Here is a 15,596-nt window from a genome sequence, read left to right as displayed (position 1 = left end):
GAAACGCTTTCATCCCAGTTTCAAGCATCCATTAATATTACCAGGAATAGAAAGCCGAACCTACCTACCTACCTGCAGAGAGCCCCCATTAGCTGGAAGGACAGTTTGTACCCACATAGTTCAAGAGGCTCCCCTATAGCTCATTTCCCATCCGCAAGGACACAGAACAGCACCGGAGTGGAGCTGCCCAGGGCCCCTGAGAGAATTCCCCGTCTATGGAGAGAGAAATACACAGACATTGCTAGGGTGGGGGTGCTGTACCTGCGTAAGGGAACATGAGAAGTCCAGGAAAGACACCCCATCTCTGTCTGATGAGGCAGGTGACTTTTGAGCTGGGTCGTACAAGATGAGGAACATGAGTCCCGACAGATTCTGTCTGTCCACCCTGCTGCCCGTCTTGGCCCTGACGGCCCATGCTGCCCACAGTAATCTTAATCACATCTCAGCTTCCATCACGCCACTCAGAAAGGGAAGTTGTGGTTTCACTTCCAGGAAAATCCAAACTGCTTTCACGTCCTCACCAGTCCAACAGGATCGGATCTAGCGTTCCCTGTTTCTGTGAATGCAAACTGAAACTGCACCCCTGCTCACCACACTGACCACGACCACACTAGCCTTTCCCCTCTTCTGGAGGACAATTCCAGGCTCGCTCCCACCGTCTGGTCTTTGCACCCACTCTTCCCTCTGCTTGGAAAACTCTTACTTCAATCACCACCCCACTGCCTGCGTTGTATCATCCAACACTCAGCTCCAATGTAACTTTCTACAACCTGCTGTATTGTTTTCTTAGCGTTTCATTCTCTCTAGAATTATTCTTATTAGATTCATTTTCTTGTTAATAGTTTATGTCTTTTCACCACATCTTCACCTTCATACAGTTTGCCATGATCTACAATCCATAAAAGTTTAGGTCTCTGTGGTAGTTACATACTCTGGTGTCAATTTGGAACTTGAGAGGATTAAGAGTGAAGAGGTGAAGTCTAATCTGTCAATCGGGCTATAGCCAATGAGACCTCTGTGTAGGCTTGGCCTTCTCCTGAGAATTCTGGGAACTCCTGGATTTCCTCCTTGGAGGTGGAAGACATTTCTCTCTGCTCACTCCCTGGGAGATGGATCTACTGACAAGACACATGGCACTACGCCCTGGAAAACTGGAGAGCCACATGGACTTACCCTGATGCAACCAGATCTCTGCAGCCGAAGAAGCCACACAGAGACCCCTGCCAGCGCTGAGATGCTTACAATGCTATTGCATCCACAAGACTTCCAACCCACTGGCCTGTGATCCTCCTGCATTCAGCATCATTGCGTGTACTTTGTGAGTCTGAAGAGGACTTATTGATTGGTATCAGACATATGGGCTAATATTGGACTTATGGACTTGATCTGGACTGGGGTAGGACGTAGTCTCAATATTTAATTGCTCTTGTATATAAACCGCTTTCTTATATACATTTGAGTGCCTCGGAATAGAAGAATGAAGGAGGGGATGAATAAAGCAACTTTGCAAACTATAGAGTCAAGTCCATAAAAGATGAGCGGTCTGAGGCGGCTAGAAAATGAAGTGGCTGTGCATCATGGAGTTGAAGGAGGCAAGGTAGAACCTGGCTATGGGCACCTCGAATGCTAGTGAAGGAATCTGGACCTTGTCTACACTTGGTAGGGAGTTTTGAACCTGCCAAGCCTGGCAAGTGTCCTGGCCAGTTTACTCTGAGTGTCATTGGGAGAATTGTTGGAGTCTAACGGGAGTCTAGGGAACCCAGTGAAGAGGTAGATACGTTCGACCAGATATGGTGATTGCATCTATCCTAGTGCAGTGGGGTCTGGGGAAGAAAATATGAAAGAGCTAGACTCTCCCTCTCCTGCACGAGCCTGTCCCTGCCGAAAGAGAGATCGTGCCCTGAGGTCTTTGATTGGCTTGATCCTGGAGTCCTGAAAGGGTAGCCAAGATTCTCTTGTTCCTTGAGTTCTTTAGAAGTTCATGAATTTCCCAGAAAACCCTGTAAAATGCAGGTACCTCTGAAAGGGTCACTCTTAAAAATTCTCATCGCCTTCACTACCGGGGTGGCTCTTCAACTGCTTCTCCTCCCAGTAAGCCTGCATCATTATCAGTAAACTCAAAGCTTACTGCCATCAAGTCGATTCTGACTCAGAGTGACCCTATAGCCCTGGGGGGTTTCCAAGACTGGTACTCTAATGCAGGGGCTCTCAACCTTCCTCACGCAGCAACCCTTTCATACGGTTCCTCATGTGTGGTGACCCCCCCAAACAAAATCATGTTCATCACTGTCATTTTGCTACTGTTATGAATCGAGGGACCCCTGTGAAAGGGTCATTCAACACCCTCAACCTCACTTTGGGTCACGACCCACAGGTTGAGAACCACTGCTCTAATGGGCGTAGAGAGCTTTCTCTTTCTACTGAGGAATGGCTAGGAGGTTTGAACTGCTGACTTCTCAGTAACCACTGCAACACAGGGCTCCTGACTCATTATCAGTGGGAGTAGCTTCTTAACGCAATGATACTCATAATGGGGGGCAGGGGTGTCTGCTAATCCTGTTTGGTTCCTTGTCCTACTTGACCATTTCAACACTTAATCGATAGACCTATAGGTGCAACGAAGAGTTGTAATTGGTGCAATCGAGCAGGGTGGTCAATTGAGAACGATGCCATTTGGAAGAGCAAAGAGCCTGAGGGTCCTGCAGGAAGTTTCCTCATCCATGCCAGTGGGTCTCGGGGACCCACTGTCCCCGAGTGAACTACAGGAGCCCAGGGTCCCTCGGGGCTCTGCACAGCAATGTCATTGGGTCCTTGGAAGTGCAAGTGGATTCAGTTGGGTACTTTACTAAACATGTCAACAACTTCAGAGCAGGAGGCAAAGGGACCAGAAGGGACCCCCCCACCCCCAACCAAGGTGAATAGATGTTACATTCTTTTTTTTCTTTTACATTCAATATTTTTATTGGGGGCTCTGTAAAAGCAGTCCATCCATTGTGTCGCCCAAACACATTTGTACGGATGTTGCCATCACTCTCCAAACATTTTCTTCCTACTTGAGCCCTTGCTATCAGCTCCACATTAGCTCCCTCCCTCCCTCCCTCAGGAACCCTTGCTAAATTATAAATTATTATTTTCATATCTTATATCATCTGCTGTCTCCCTTCACCCACTGTGCTGTTGTTCATCCCCCTTACCCTCCTGCTATCTCATTGTGGGTCCTGAGGGTTTATCTGTTGTGGACTCCCTGTGTTGCGGACTCTTACCTGTAGCAGTGTACATGTTCTGGTCTAGTCAGATTTGTTAGGTAGAATTGAGGTCATGATAGTGTGGGGGGGGGGCAGGAAACATTAAAGAACTAGAGGAGTTGCATGTTTCATCAGTGCTACACTGCGCCCTGACTGGCTCGTCTCTTCCTTGTGATCCTTCGGTGAGGGTGTGTCCATTTGTCTACAGATGGGCTTTGAGTCTCCATTCTGCGTTCTACCCCCACCCCAATTCACACTGGTATGATTTTTGTTCTGGATCTTTGATGCCTGATACCTGAAGATCTTACATACTGTAGATGAATTCAAGGAAATGTCCAAAAGAAAATGTCCAGAGTGTCTCTGGCCTCATAAAGAAAAGAAGACACCAAGTACTTAGAGAGCAAAGAAATTTGGTTTTAAAAAATTCTCAAGTCCCAAGTGGAAGCATAGAAATCTTTACTTGCTGGACGTTTGTTGCTGTTGGTGGTGGTGTCATAACTGAAATCCTCCATGTAAAATCCAAGTAAATATGGAAGATAAATGAGTTAAATTGTTTGTAAAATGCATTACCACCTTCATTTTTTAATTGATGAAGGCGTTAACATGGATTCTAGATCTTTGTGAATTAGATTAGATTAGATCTTTGTGAATAAGAAGTAAGCATGGGAACTAAATTTCATCTCAGCATTCTATTGTCTGCCAATATTTTTAATTTAAATCACTTTATTGGGGCTGCTATGGCTCTTATAAAATTCCATACATCAGTTGTATCATATGTGCATATGTTGCCATCATTATTTTCAAAACATTTTCTTTCCACTTGAGCCCTTGATATCAGCTCTTTTTTTTCCCTCCCTCCCTCACCCTCCTGCCCTCATAAATTATAAATTATTATTGTTTTCATATCTTACACTGCACACTGTCTCCCTTTGCCCACGGTTCTGTTGTTTGTCCCCCTGGGGGGTGGATTATACATCAATCATTGAGGACGGTTTCCCATTTCTCTCCCCACTTTCCCCCTATCCTCATGGTATCGCTACTCCCATTATTGTTCCTGAGGGGTTTATCTGTCCTGGATTCTGCATGTCAAGAGCTCTTATCTGTACCAGTGCACATGCTGTGGTCTAGCCGGATTTGTAAAGCAGAGCTTACCGAGCTGTAGAAGCATTAAGGAACTAGAGGAAAGTTGTGTGTTTCATCAGCGCAATATTGCACCCTGGTTGGCTAGTCCTGTCTTTAGGGCCCTTCTGTGAGGGAATGTCCAATTGTCTATAGAAGGGCTTTGGGTCTCCACTCCGCATCCCCCCACCCCCATGTACACATCGATATGATTGTTTCATTTGAGGTTCTGATGCCTGACACCTGATCCTGTCAATACCTCACGATCACACAGGCTGGTGTTCCTCCATGTGGGCTTTGTTGCTTACCTGCTAGATGGCTGTTTGTTTAACTTCAAGACTTTAAGACCCCAGACATGATATCTTCTAATAGCTGGGCACCATCAACTTTCTTCACATTTGCTTATGCACCCATTTTGACTCCAGCAAATATGTTGGGTCGGTGGGCATCACAGAATGGCAGGTTATTAGAACAAAGTGTTCTTGCATTGAGGGAGGACTTGAGTAGAGGCCCAACGTCCATCGGTTACCTTGATAATTAACATATGTACATATTAGTATATGTACATAGACCTACATCCCTATAATTATATATTAATTTATTTACATATATACATGCCTATATTTATACCTCTCTAAATGTCTTTTCCCTCCTAGTTCTTTCTTCCATTTCATTTTACTTTACTCTTGTCCCATTATCATGTTTGACCTTCATTTGGCTCTCGGTGATTGCTCTCGGCTACATTGCACTTGATCAAACTCCACCAGGCGTTCTACACCCTCCTCACCATCAGTTTTAGGTCTCTTGTTGTTCCCTTCTGTCCCACTTTGTAATAATACTTTCCTACATATATAAGGAGTCCTGGTGGTTTCATGGGTTAAATTGGCTACTAACTGCAAGGTCACCAGTTCAAATTCCCCAGTTCCTCTCAGGGAAAACTATATATTTTTACACGGTTTACAGCCTTGGGGAGCCTAGAGAGAAATTCTACTCTCTAGAGCAGTGGTTTCAACCTTCCTAATGCGGCGACCCTTTAACTTCTCATGTTGTGGTGACCCCCCACACCCAACCATAAAATTATTTTCGCTGCTACTTCAAAACTGTAATTTTGCTACTGTTATGAATTGGGCGAACCCCGTGAAAGGGTCGTTCAACCCCAAAAGGGGCCATGATCCACAGGTTGAGAACCGCTGCTCTAGAGGGTCTCTGTGAGTCAGAACCCAGCGGGTGGTGTGAGTCGGAATGAACTCCATGGCAGCAAACAGATTGGTTGGTCCTAGATAGACGGGTTGAAGACAATGATGGAAGCTTTGGGAAATAAGAGGATTAAAAAAAAACACATAGGGAGCACATTTTTATTACTTCCAGAAAATGTTAAAGAGGTCTGTTAAAGACTACCCATATTAATATTTAAAACATAAAATGGTTTTCCATTCAAAACAATAGAATTGTTATTTGAAAAAGCAATTCATAGCAATTTTGCTTCCCACAATAAAAGACTGATTTTCAATGTTATTGTTTCATTATTACATTTTAGAGGTTCGAACATTTTCATTAAATTTTACTAATCAATAGCAACAAAATGGCAAGTCAATATAGATTCATGGCTAATTGATATAACATCTTCTTCACAGCAACCTCCCCTGGGATCATATATTAAATTAGGGTGTTTTTTTTTTCCAGTTTATTTCTATTACTACCCACTGTGGCAAATGCATTTTACCTATGGCCCAGTCAATAAATAAATGAATCAAGACGACAGGAATGATAGTTTCACAAGAATATTTACACTGACCACCTGTGATGTATGCTCACGTGTCTGTTGGAAAACCCCGCTCCTTTAGTCTGAAACCAGATTTTCATGATTCACTCGGCAGCGTTTCTCCGCTGACAATTTAAAAACTCAATTTTAAATAGGTTATTTTCTGCCATCCTGTCTTCCAATCTATTACACCATCCCGTTTGTATCTTTCCCAAGGCCTACCTGATTATTAAAATTAGTTCATGTTTTCAAATGCACTGATTTCTATCTAACCCCACTAGCTTGTAAGCTCTAGGTGGGCAGCAATGGTGTCTTCGTGATTCACTGCTGAACTCCCGGAAATCCTACCTTTCCATGTGCAGACTCATGGAAGCAGCGGACACCAAACATTGCATTGTGCCGGACAGACCTGCTGATCAAGACCTACGTAGAGTGCTCAAGCGCAAAGGGGACCCTTTGGAGACCATGTTGTGCCCGCTCCAAGTCTTAGAAGGTTTAATCACCTCAATAAAATCACCACTTTATTGAAAGCTGGACAATCAAAAAGAAAGACTGCCGAAGAATTGATGCATGTGGATGACGGTGCTGGTCAAGAATATCACCAGGAAGTGCTGTGGGTGTCCAGAGAACCAAGGCATTTGTGTTGGATGAAGTAAAGTCCAAAGGCTCTTTAGAAGAGAGGAGGAGGAGGCTTCTTCTCACATCCTTTGGACATGTCATCAGGAGGGACCAGTCCCTGAAGAAGGACATCATGCGTGTGACGCAGAGGATTGGTAAACCAGGAAACAGACCGCCACAGTGGCTGCCACAATGAGCTCCAACATAAGGATTATGAGGTTAGCGAAGGACTGCAGTGTGTCCCTCTGTGTACACAGGACACTTGGCACCAACGACAGCCACATGGGCACCGAGACTTCAGTCGTGAGGTCATAGAACAAGTCTCATCTTGCACCAGGCCTTGGAGGACTAATAAATAGGCTCCATAGAGTGTTTGTAGGGAAATAAATAACCCCCCACTGCTTTCCCACTAGTCAGATGATGCTGAGAAAACGGCTAGGCTTCATTTCACTTCACTGACCAACAACCGCCAACTCTGGGCTGGGTACTGGCCCCACGGCTTGGTTGGCTTCCTTCCCTCTGACCTGCTGTGGCAGAGACATGGGGTCCTGCCCTGCCATCCCGCTCGTTCTAGGGAGGACATTCAGAAGAGCAGCCTAACATGTGAAGTCTGTTCCTACACATTTGCTCGTACGCATATGTAAAATTAAAATGATTCGGTTAGGCTCGTGAATAAAGGATAGTGGTTGATTGTTTAGAGATTCACTACACTCTGCTCTACTGTTTTTACACCTCCCACGGACTATTTCTTTACTAGTCAGGCCTGCCTACGTGGTGCTATGGTAACCAATATCCCCAGAATCCCAGGATCTTATAACAACAAAGACTTCTTTGTCATTGTGTTCTACATCTGTCGTAGTTCTCCACATCTGTGTCCTGGGACCCAAGCTTGAGGAGCACACTTAATAAGTTCTATTACGGCACAGGCGGATCTTCTGACAAGAGAAAGTAATAGAGTAAGTCCAATAGCTTAAACGGTTCAGCAAAAACAAGCGTGTGTATCAGTTCTACTAACACGCTACAGGCCGAAGCAAGTCACAGGGCTGAGCCTGATGTCGGGGGATGGGAAATATAATCTTTTCCATAATCCAACCCAGCACCATTGACCTATTCATCTTTCCGGGTGCTCATGGACTAGGTATCCCCTGAGGTCACCTGTCTTGGAAAATTCCGTAAGAACCTTTGCGGAAGGCTGGTCTCTGTGAATTCAGACCAGCCTCTCTTTCAGAGGCCCCCAACAGGATCAAGGATTCCTTACAGCAGGACAGGTTGTGAGGGGGGTGGGGTGGGATGCATGCTAATGACAAGGAATTCAAGAAGGACGGAAATTTTCTGAAGCTGATTGTGGTAGTGATTGTACAACCCTGCTTGACATGCCTGAATTGTTCAATTGCATATCTGGATTGTGTCCAAATAAATAAATAAATGAGTGAATAAATAATTTTATTGGGGGAATCTTACAGCCTTTTTGTTTATCATCTTATTGGGGCTCATACAACTCATCACAATCCATGCATCCATCTATTATGTCAAGCACATTTGTTGCCATCATCATTCTCAAAACATTTGCTTTCTACTTGAGCCCTTGGTATCACCTCATTTTTCCCCACCCTCCCCGCTCTCCCCTCCCTCATGAACCCTTGATAATTTATAAATTATTTTGTCATATCTTACACTGTCCAACGTCTCCCCTCACCCACTTTTCTGTTGTCCATCCCCCAGGGAGAAGGTTATATGTAGATCCTTGTAATCGATATAAAAAGAGGCCCCTTGCTTTAGATGTTCTAACCATAAACACTCTGTTTACAGCTACACAGCTAGTTAGCCCCTGGGGGTGATTCTTTGTTCTTATTGCTCAGAGGTCCTGTGAAGAGAGAAGCCGCGTTCTTACCAGTTCAAACAGAAAGGGAAGTTGGACGGAAAGTGTCTCCCAACAAGCTCTCCCTCCCAGGACGCATGCCCTTGTTTGCTTTCAGGTTTCACACTGCTGCAGACTGTTGCCCGGCTCCCGAAGGCTCCAGGACACATGCCAGGCTGTGGTGTAAATTGAATCCCAAGACATATTTCCTCCACAGGGCGGACTGCCTGATTTATGACAGAGACACCTAAGTCACTCTAGTAACTTAACTTTCCAATAAAAGGCCGTTCATATCCCATTTGGGTCCAGTGCGCTCAGAAATGATGCAAAGGGAGCGGACAGGGAGAGGCCCACTGTGCCCACGCTCTACGGTCCTGGGGCTGAAACGGAACCGTTCCCAGGAAAGACCTGGGAAACTCTGGAAACAGGCCCAGTGGGAGGGATCTGCAGGGGAAAGGTGCCCGAAAACGGCCGGCCAGCAAAGAAAGCTACAGGCAGGCCTCGTCCTTGTGGCAGCACTGGCCTTCCTGGGGGACTCAATCTGTCGTCATGAGACACGCTGGGCCAGAGAACGACCACTGTTCCCCTCTTTCTTTCCAGCCCCAGACCTTTCCAGGAGTCCGTTGGGGCCCACTTCTCCCCACTTGCCGCCCCCTGATGCTGATAAGGAACCTCTTCGCCCACACTGCTCAAGGCTCAGTTCAGAACATACAAAGACACCTTCTGAGAGCCGACAGCTCCACTCTAGGGAGCTGCCCGACTCCTAGCCCCTCCTTGTATCCTGATTCTACTCCACGCAGCCATGCCTTTTGCCGCTGCCTTTCCTTATTTATAAGGCTTTTCTGACAGTTATGTTTTATTTTTAAGAAGATACCATGTCCCCCCTATTGTTAAAGCAATATATGTTTAGTGTAGAGGATTAGAAATCTACAGATAAGCAAAAACTAGAAAATAAAGGCCACCAACAACATTGCCCCAGTGGAGCCAAGGTCTGCTTTTAAGGAGCCCCATTGGCAAGGGCGAGCAAGTGTTGTACTGGTTGAAAAGTTGATGGTTCAAACCCAGCGGCCTTTCCCCGAGAGAAAGATGAGGCTGTCTACTCCACCAGACTGTCAGCCTCAGCAATTCTACGCAGGGCCACTACGGGTTGAAACCCACTGGATGGAAGTGGGTTTGGGCTTTTGAACAATACCATTACTACCCAAAGATGATTCTGTGGTCTTCTCTTTTCCAGTCCCTCTGCTTACATAATCTTTTTAGAAAAATGAAATCGCATGACATATGAGTGTTGAAAATTGCTCCCCACGCGTATGTTATGCACGCTCATATGTTGTTGGGAAGCCCTGAGTCACTCCCGACTCACAGCGACCCCGTGGGTAACACTGCCTGGGGCTGCACTACTTCCACAATTGCTCTACTGAGGCCCCCTGTTGCAGCCACTGTAGCCATCTGTTTCCTCGACAGTTTTTCACTTTTTTGCTGGCCTACTTTAATTCCATAATCCAAATGAAAAGTCAAGTACTACAGTCTAATCAAGTACTAGAGTCAGAAAACTAAAAAAAGAAGAGTAGGCTTCGCATATCTCAAGCTGAAAAAATTCTATGTCCAGGGAAAATATATTTCAAAATAAAAAAACAGACCGCCAACCAAAGTTCCAGATGCATCCTGTGAATGTTCAGAGGCTGCCATTGTGTGCATACTGCAATCAGGACCCTTTCCCCACCACTTCCTTGTTCCCAGTTCCACCTGGAACAGGGTTCAGTTGACCTGTGGGATGCTGGCTGTTTCCCTCATCCAGGGCACTGAGTCTTTGTTTTGTCTTTCACCTGATTAAGGCTCGTTAGTCTCTTATAAAAGGGGGGAAAGTGAAAACAGAAACAAGAAGACATTTTCAGAGCTAGAAAAGCCACAAGAATTTATCACCAATCAACCTGCACTGTAAAAGTTGTTAAAGAAAGCCTCTTGGGATGGAAATGTGGGTCCACACAAAGGAATAAAGGACACCTCGAATGGTCACCAAACGTGTAGCTGCTTTGTTGTTTTTATTTGAAAATAATTAACCGTTGAAAGAAAATGTGACCACAGAGCATCGGGACAAGGCGGCACTGGTCAGCCTCTCATCTTCAGTTGGCGTTCCTGACCACATCCAAACAGGGGAAAGGGCCAGCGAGATCCATCAGGTTCTCTGGTGCCTGGTCCATATCCAGGCTACCTCGCGGACTGATGCCAGGGACAAAGCTCCCTTCTCCCCGGCCACGAACAGTGACTCTTTTTGTGCTTTCCGGGTCGTTTCCCTCTTCAGCCTTCTCTTGCTCACAAACCCTCCTGTTAATATTTGCACAGTGCAGGACGTCTGCCAGCCCTTTCAGGTCCGTGACCTCAGCTGGTCCTCAGAACTACTCCAGGAAGCACAGACATTAGAGGTGCAGATTTTCCTGGTTTTACAGATGCAGAAACCAAGGCTTATTACATGTCCCCGAGTCATATAGGAAGGGTTTGGTGAAGCAGGGAATAGAATTTCAATATTCTTCTTTCAGATCTAGTGGCCGTTCCACTATCCTCAGCCTGCCAGCCTCAAGTACCTGGGATTGATTCCACATTAGCGGGCAGCATTCACCTGGCTTCTACATTCTTTTCTCACTCCTGAAATCAGTAATGCAACCTCAAAATAAACAGAGGTACAACGTTCTTCATTCTAGTCCCCGATTGGTCTTGTTTCTAACACGTCGGGTTCTGGCATCAAATGGAATGCAGAAGGTGACCCATCCTTTGCTTCCAAGGAACACGACTGAGTCACTTACTAAGGGTAACATGTCCTTGTCTTTGATTTACTTGCTCATAAAGACAGATGAAATGTCGTATGAGTATTAAAGGATACAAGGCCTAAGGGCTAAAGCGTGGTGGGTAGAGGAAGCCAATCAATGTACCAAAAATTTATTCTCCTAAAACTAGTTCATTGAGTCTACCCCGTTTCCCCGAAAATAAGACTGTCTTTTTTTTTTTTTTAATCTCAGCAATGTCCCCAATCGGTTATATGCTAGCAAGGTAGCAAAGACAAAAACCTCCTGGGAAATTGTCTATGGTCATGTCCACAGCAAATCAGAAACCACATTCTAAAAGCCTTGGTAATGACCAAAGACTGTGTCTTATATTAATTTTTGCTCCCAAAGATGCGCTAGGTCTTATTTTCAGGGGATGTCTTATTTTTCCATGAAGAATATGGTACACATTTATTGTTTATTGTTTTATTGAGACCTCACACTTACTGTCTGCTCCAGCTGCACTGCAGCCAACAGTGAGCAGCGCCTACCACTACGGTCCAGAGTCCGGTAGCTTCGAGGGGCCTTATTTTGGGGGAGGTCTTATTTTCGGGGGTGCCTTATATTTCAGCGAGAGACAAAACTGTAAGTAGGTCTTCTTTTCGGGGGATGTCTTACTTTCGAGGAAACTTTCGGGGGATGTCTTACTTTGCTAAGTAGTCATAGGAACGAATGATCAATTTACAAAATTTACCTTATACAAATTTACCTAGTGCTGCCATATAGAAAAGCCTCGGGATAGCTTTTGTTGTTAATGTTAGGCGCCATCAAGTCAGTCTGACTCATAGTGACCATCTACATGGCAAAACAATATATTGCCTGGTCCCGTGCCATCCTCCTAACTGTTGGTAAGTTTACGTCCATTGGTGCGGCTATTGTGTCCATCTGTGTCACCAAGATTCTTCCTTTTTCTGCTGCCCCATCCACTTAGTGTGGCAGTTTGTCCTATGGTGGTGACTTGTGTGTTACTGTAATGCTGTCAGATGTGGGAAACCTCAGGACTAGAAGCAGACCATTGTCACAGACAGTACCAGAAGAGGAGCTGCTCAGGTCGGAAGGCATTTAAAAAATGGCCGGGGAAGAGCTGCCTTCTCAAAGTCGAGTCTACCATAAGGACATGGCTGGAGGTGAGCCTGCAGGAGGAAACCTGCGTGACTTGGAGTTACTGATGGGGCACAATTCAAAATAAGAAGGAATAGCTGCAAACATCAATTAACAATCAGAACTTGGAATATACAAAGGAAGAATCTCGGAAAACCAGAAGTTGTGAAAATAAAACGGAACGTGTCAAGGTTGACAATCCAGGTGTTAGTGAGCTGAAATGGACTTGGTAGGGGCCATTGTGAATCAGAAAGCCATATAGGAATGATACAATCAAAAGGAATGGTGTCCTCATCATTGTCAAAAATGGCATTTCAAGATCTGTACTGAAATACAATGCTGTCTGTGACAGGATAACATCTATGCCCATAAAAAGAAATACAGTCAATACAACTATTATTCAAACGTAGGTACCAACCACTAAAACTAGAAATGCAGAAATTGAAGAACCTTACAACGCCTTCAGTCTAAAATTGATCAAACATGCAATCAAGATGCATCCATAACTTTTGGCAATTGGAATGTAAAAGTTGGTAACCAAAAGGAATAGTGGTTAGAAAATATGATGTTGGGGAGAGAAAAGAAGCTGGAAATGGCATGAGAGAATTTTTCAAGACCAACGACTTCTTTATCACTGATTAATTTTCTCAAAAATACAAAAGGCGACTATTACACATGGGCCTCTACAGATGGAACCCATAGAAACCATGTTTACTGCATCTCTGGGAAGTGACCATGGGGAAGCTCACAATCAGCAGCAATAACCAGATGAGGGGTCGACTGTGAAACCAACCAATTGTTCATGTGTTGGTTCAGGTTGAAGCTGACGAAAATTAAAACAAGTTCAGGAGAGCCAAAATATGACCTTGCAAGTCTACCCACCTGAATTTCAAGAACATCTCAAAGACAGATTTGACACACTGAACACACATGAAAGAAGGCCTGCAGAGCTGTGGGAAGACAAAAAGAACATACAGGAAAGAAGAAAAGACCAAAGTGGATGTCAGAAGACTCTGACACTTCCTCCTAAGCTTGCCAAGGCAAATGGAAGAAATGATGAAGTCAAAGAGCTGAATTGAAAACTTCCAAGGGCAGCCTTCTCAGTAAGAGACAAGTTAAATGTATCATGAAATGTGCAAAGACCTGGAGCTAGGAAACCAAAGGGAAGAACGTACTCAGCATCTCTTCAACTGGAAAACAAAACAAAAAACCAAGAACGTACTCAGCATCTCTTCAACTGGAAAACAAAACAAAAAACCAAGAAAAATTCCAGTCTTGAATTGCAATCTTGAAAGAGTCTCTGGGTAAAATAATGGATGATGCAGGAAGCATCAAAAGACGACGGAAAGAACACACAGGTCACGGTGCCAAAAGGAACTGGTCAACATCCACCTGTTTCAGGAAGCAGCCTATGAGCAAGAACCAACGGTGCTGAAGGAAGACGTTAGCCAAAGTCAGGGCCCCGGGAATGGAAGGCTTGAAATGTTTCCGGAAGCTGAGGAAGCACGGGAAGCAATAGTCTAAGCCAGGAAATGTGGAGGTCATTGCTGGCCAATGTTGGCCAACTGACTGCAAAGGATCTTTATCTGTACCCATTCCAAAGGTGACAACAGAATGCTAAAATTGTAGACCCATACCATTAATACTACATGCAAGTAAAATTTTGCTGAAAATCATTCAATAACTATTGCAGTCGTACCTCTTATTGTGCATCAAGGTTCAAAGCAGACCTTTTGGTTAACAGACCAATACTTGACCACTGCACCTACGGGAGCGGCTCCCCTGTCCTGTAGAACGGCCATGCTTGGGAATCTATTTCACACAGCTCAAGATGACAGCTGTTAAATTACAAGATCAAATCATCAAAGATACAGATCACGAGTTTTCAATAATCCATACACATTTCGTTCCAGCTCATCCATTGCATACCCCACCCCTCCCTTTCTCCTTCCTTAGTAACCCTCTGGACCCTGTCCCTGGGGAAATGCTGCTCAAATGGTTGAAGGTGAGTTCATTTCCAAATCTTGAGTGTCAACGGCTACAGTGTCGAGGGGAATTTCACCAATGCACTGCTCACCCAATAGGAAGCCTGATTTAAGATTGTGCGCTCTCTCGCAGGATCTTGTAATGTGATCCTGTGCAGAGCAGGTGTGGGTGGTAGTCAGATACCTTGTTTTTCTGGTCTCGGGGGTGTGGAGACAGCTGTTTGTGTGACCCATGAGTCCACTGGGCTGTTTCAATGCCTTTCCATTTGGATCACTCTTCTTTGCCTTTGGATGGTGAGACACCAAAAGTTACCAAAAATACATTAGACGGGTGCTCATGAGCTTTTCAGACCCCACTCAGAACTTCCCAAAATAGAATGTAGAACATGGTTTTTATGAGCCAAGTTAAGCCAATTGCCCTTCGTGTCTGTCTGCCTAGACTACGATGCAATCCATGCCGTCATGGAGTATGGTTACATCTAAATTTTACCTTTGCTCCCCATCCCCGCCCCGGATGCTCCCTACATTCTCGGATCTACTTGTAGCAAAGGCAAACACACATGTACAGATATCCCGAATTATGGTTGAGGGAATGTGGATGGCGTGTCACATTTCCGGAACCAAAGAAGATAGTGGCACAGCGATGGCAATGCTTGGCGGCTAACCTAGAGGTCTTTGGTTAGAACTCACCAGAAAGACCCACCATGTGTCCCCGTGGAGATTCCCAACCCCAAACCAGGCCCACTGCCTGGAGTCAATTGCGACATACGGTGACTAGGAATCTGTGAATATAGACTGCCTCGTCGCTATTCCAGTAAGTGGTGAGTCTGGACCGCTGGTCCTGCGAGCAGCAGCCCAGCGCTTCCCCGTCTATCACCAGCTCGCCTCTGTAAACACTGCGGGCTAGGAGTGCAATCTGACCATTTTGTAAGATGGCTGCATTTCCGAATCTCATCAACCCTCTCAAGGTGAAGGTGTGTGTTAAAATGCACGACTAACCATTTTCTCTGCCTGTGCCGTCTATCTGAAATGTAAAACCGAATACGAAGGGGCTTCAAAAAACATATGGAAAAATCCCGTTATCTTTTC

General features: G+C 45.1%; 1 non-coding gene across 1 annotated transcript; it reads right to left on the bottom strand.

Annotated features, from left to right (window-relative positions):
• Nucleotides 1-11,616: 11,616 nt before the first annotated feature.
• Nucleotides 11,617-11,737, bottom strand: LOC142455874 (small nucleolar RNA SNORA32). Its single transcript, XR_012785986.1, has one exon. It is a non-coding gene; the product is annotated as a small nucleolar RNA SNORA32 (small nucleolar RNA).
• Between the last annotated feature and the right edge of the window lie 3,859 nt (nucleotides 11,738-15,596).

Source organism: Tenrec ecaudatus, chromosome 8 (genome assembly GCF_050624435.1).
Source record: "Tenrec ecaudatus isolate mTenEca1 chromosome 8, mTenEca1.hap1, whole genome shotgun sequence".
In the NCBI taxonomy this organism is placed as follows: Eukaryota; Metazoa; Chordata; class Mammalia; order Afrosoricida; family Tenrecidae; genus Tenrec; species Tenrec ecaudatus.
The sequence above is the reverse complement of the archived record's forward strand: the minus strand, read 5'-3'. Positions and strand labels throughout refer to the sequence as shown.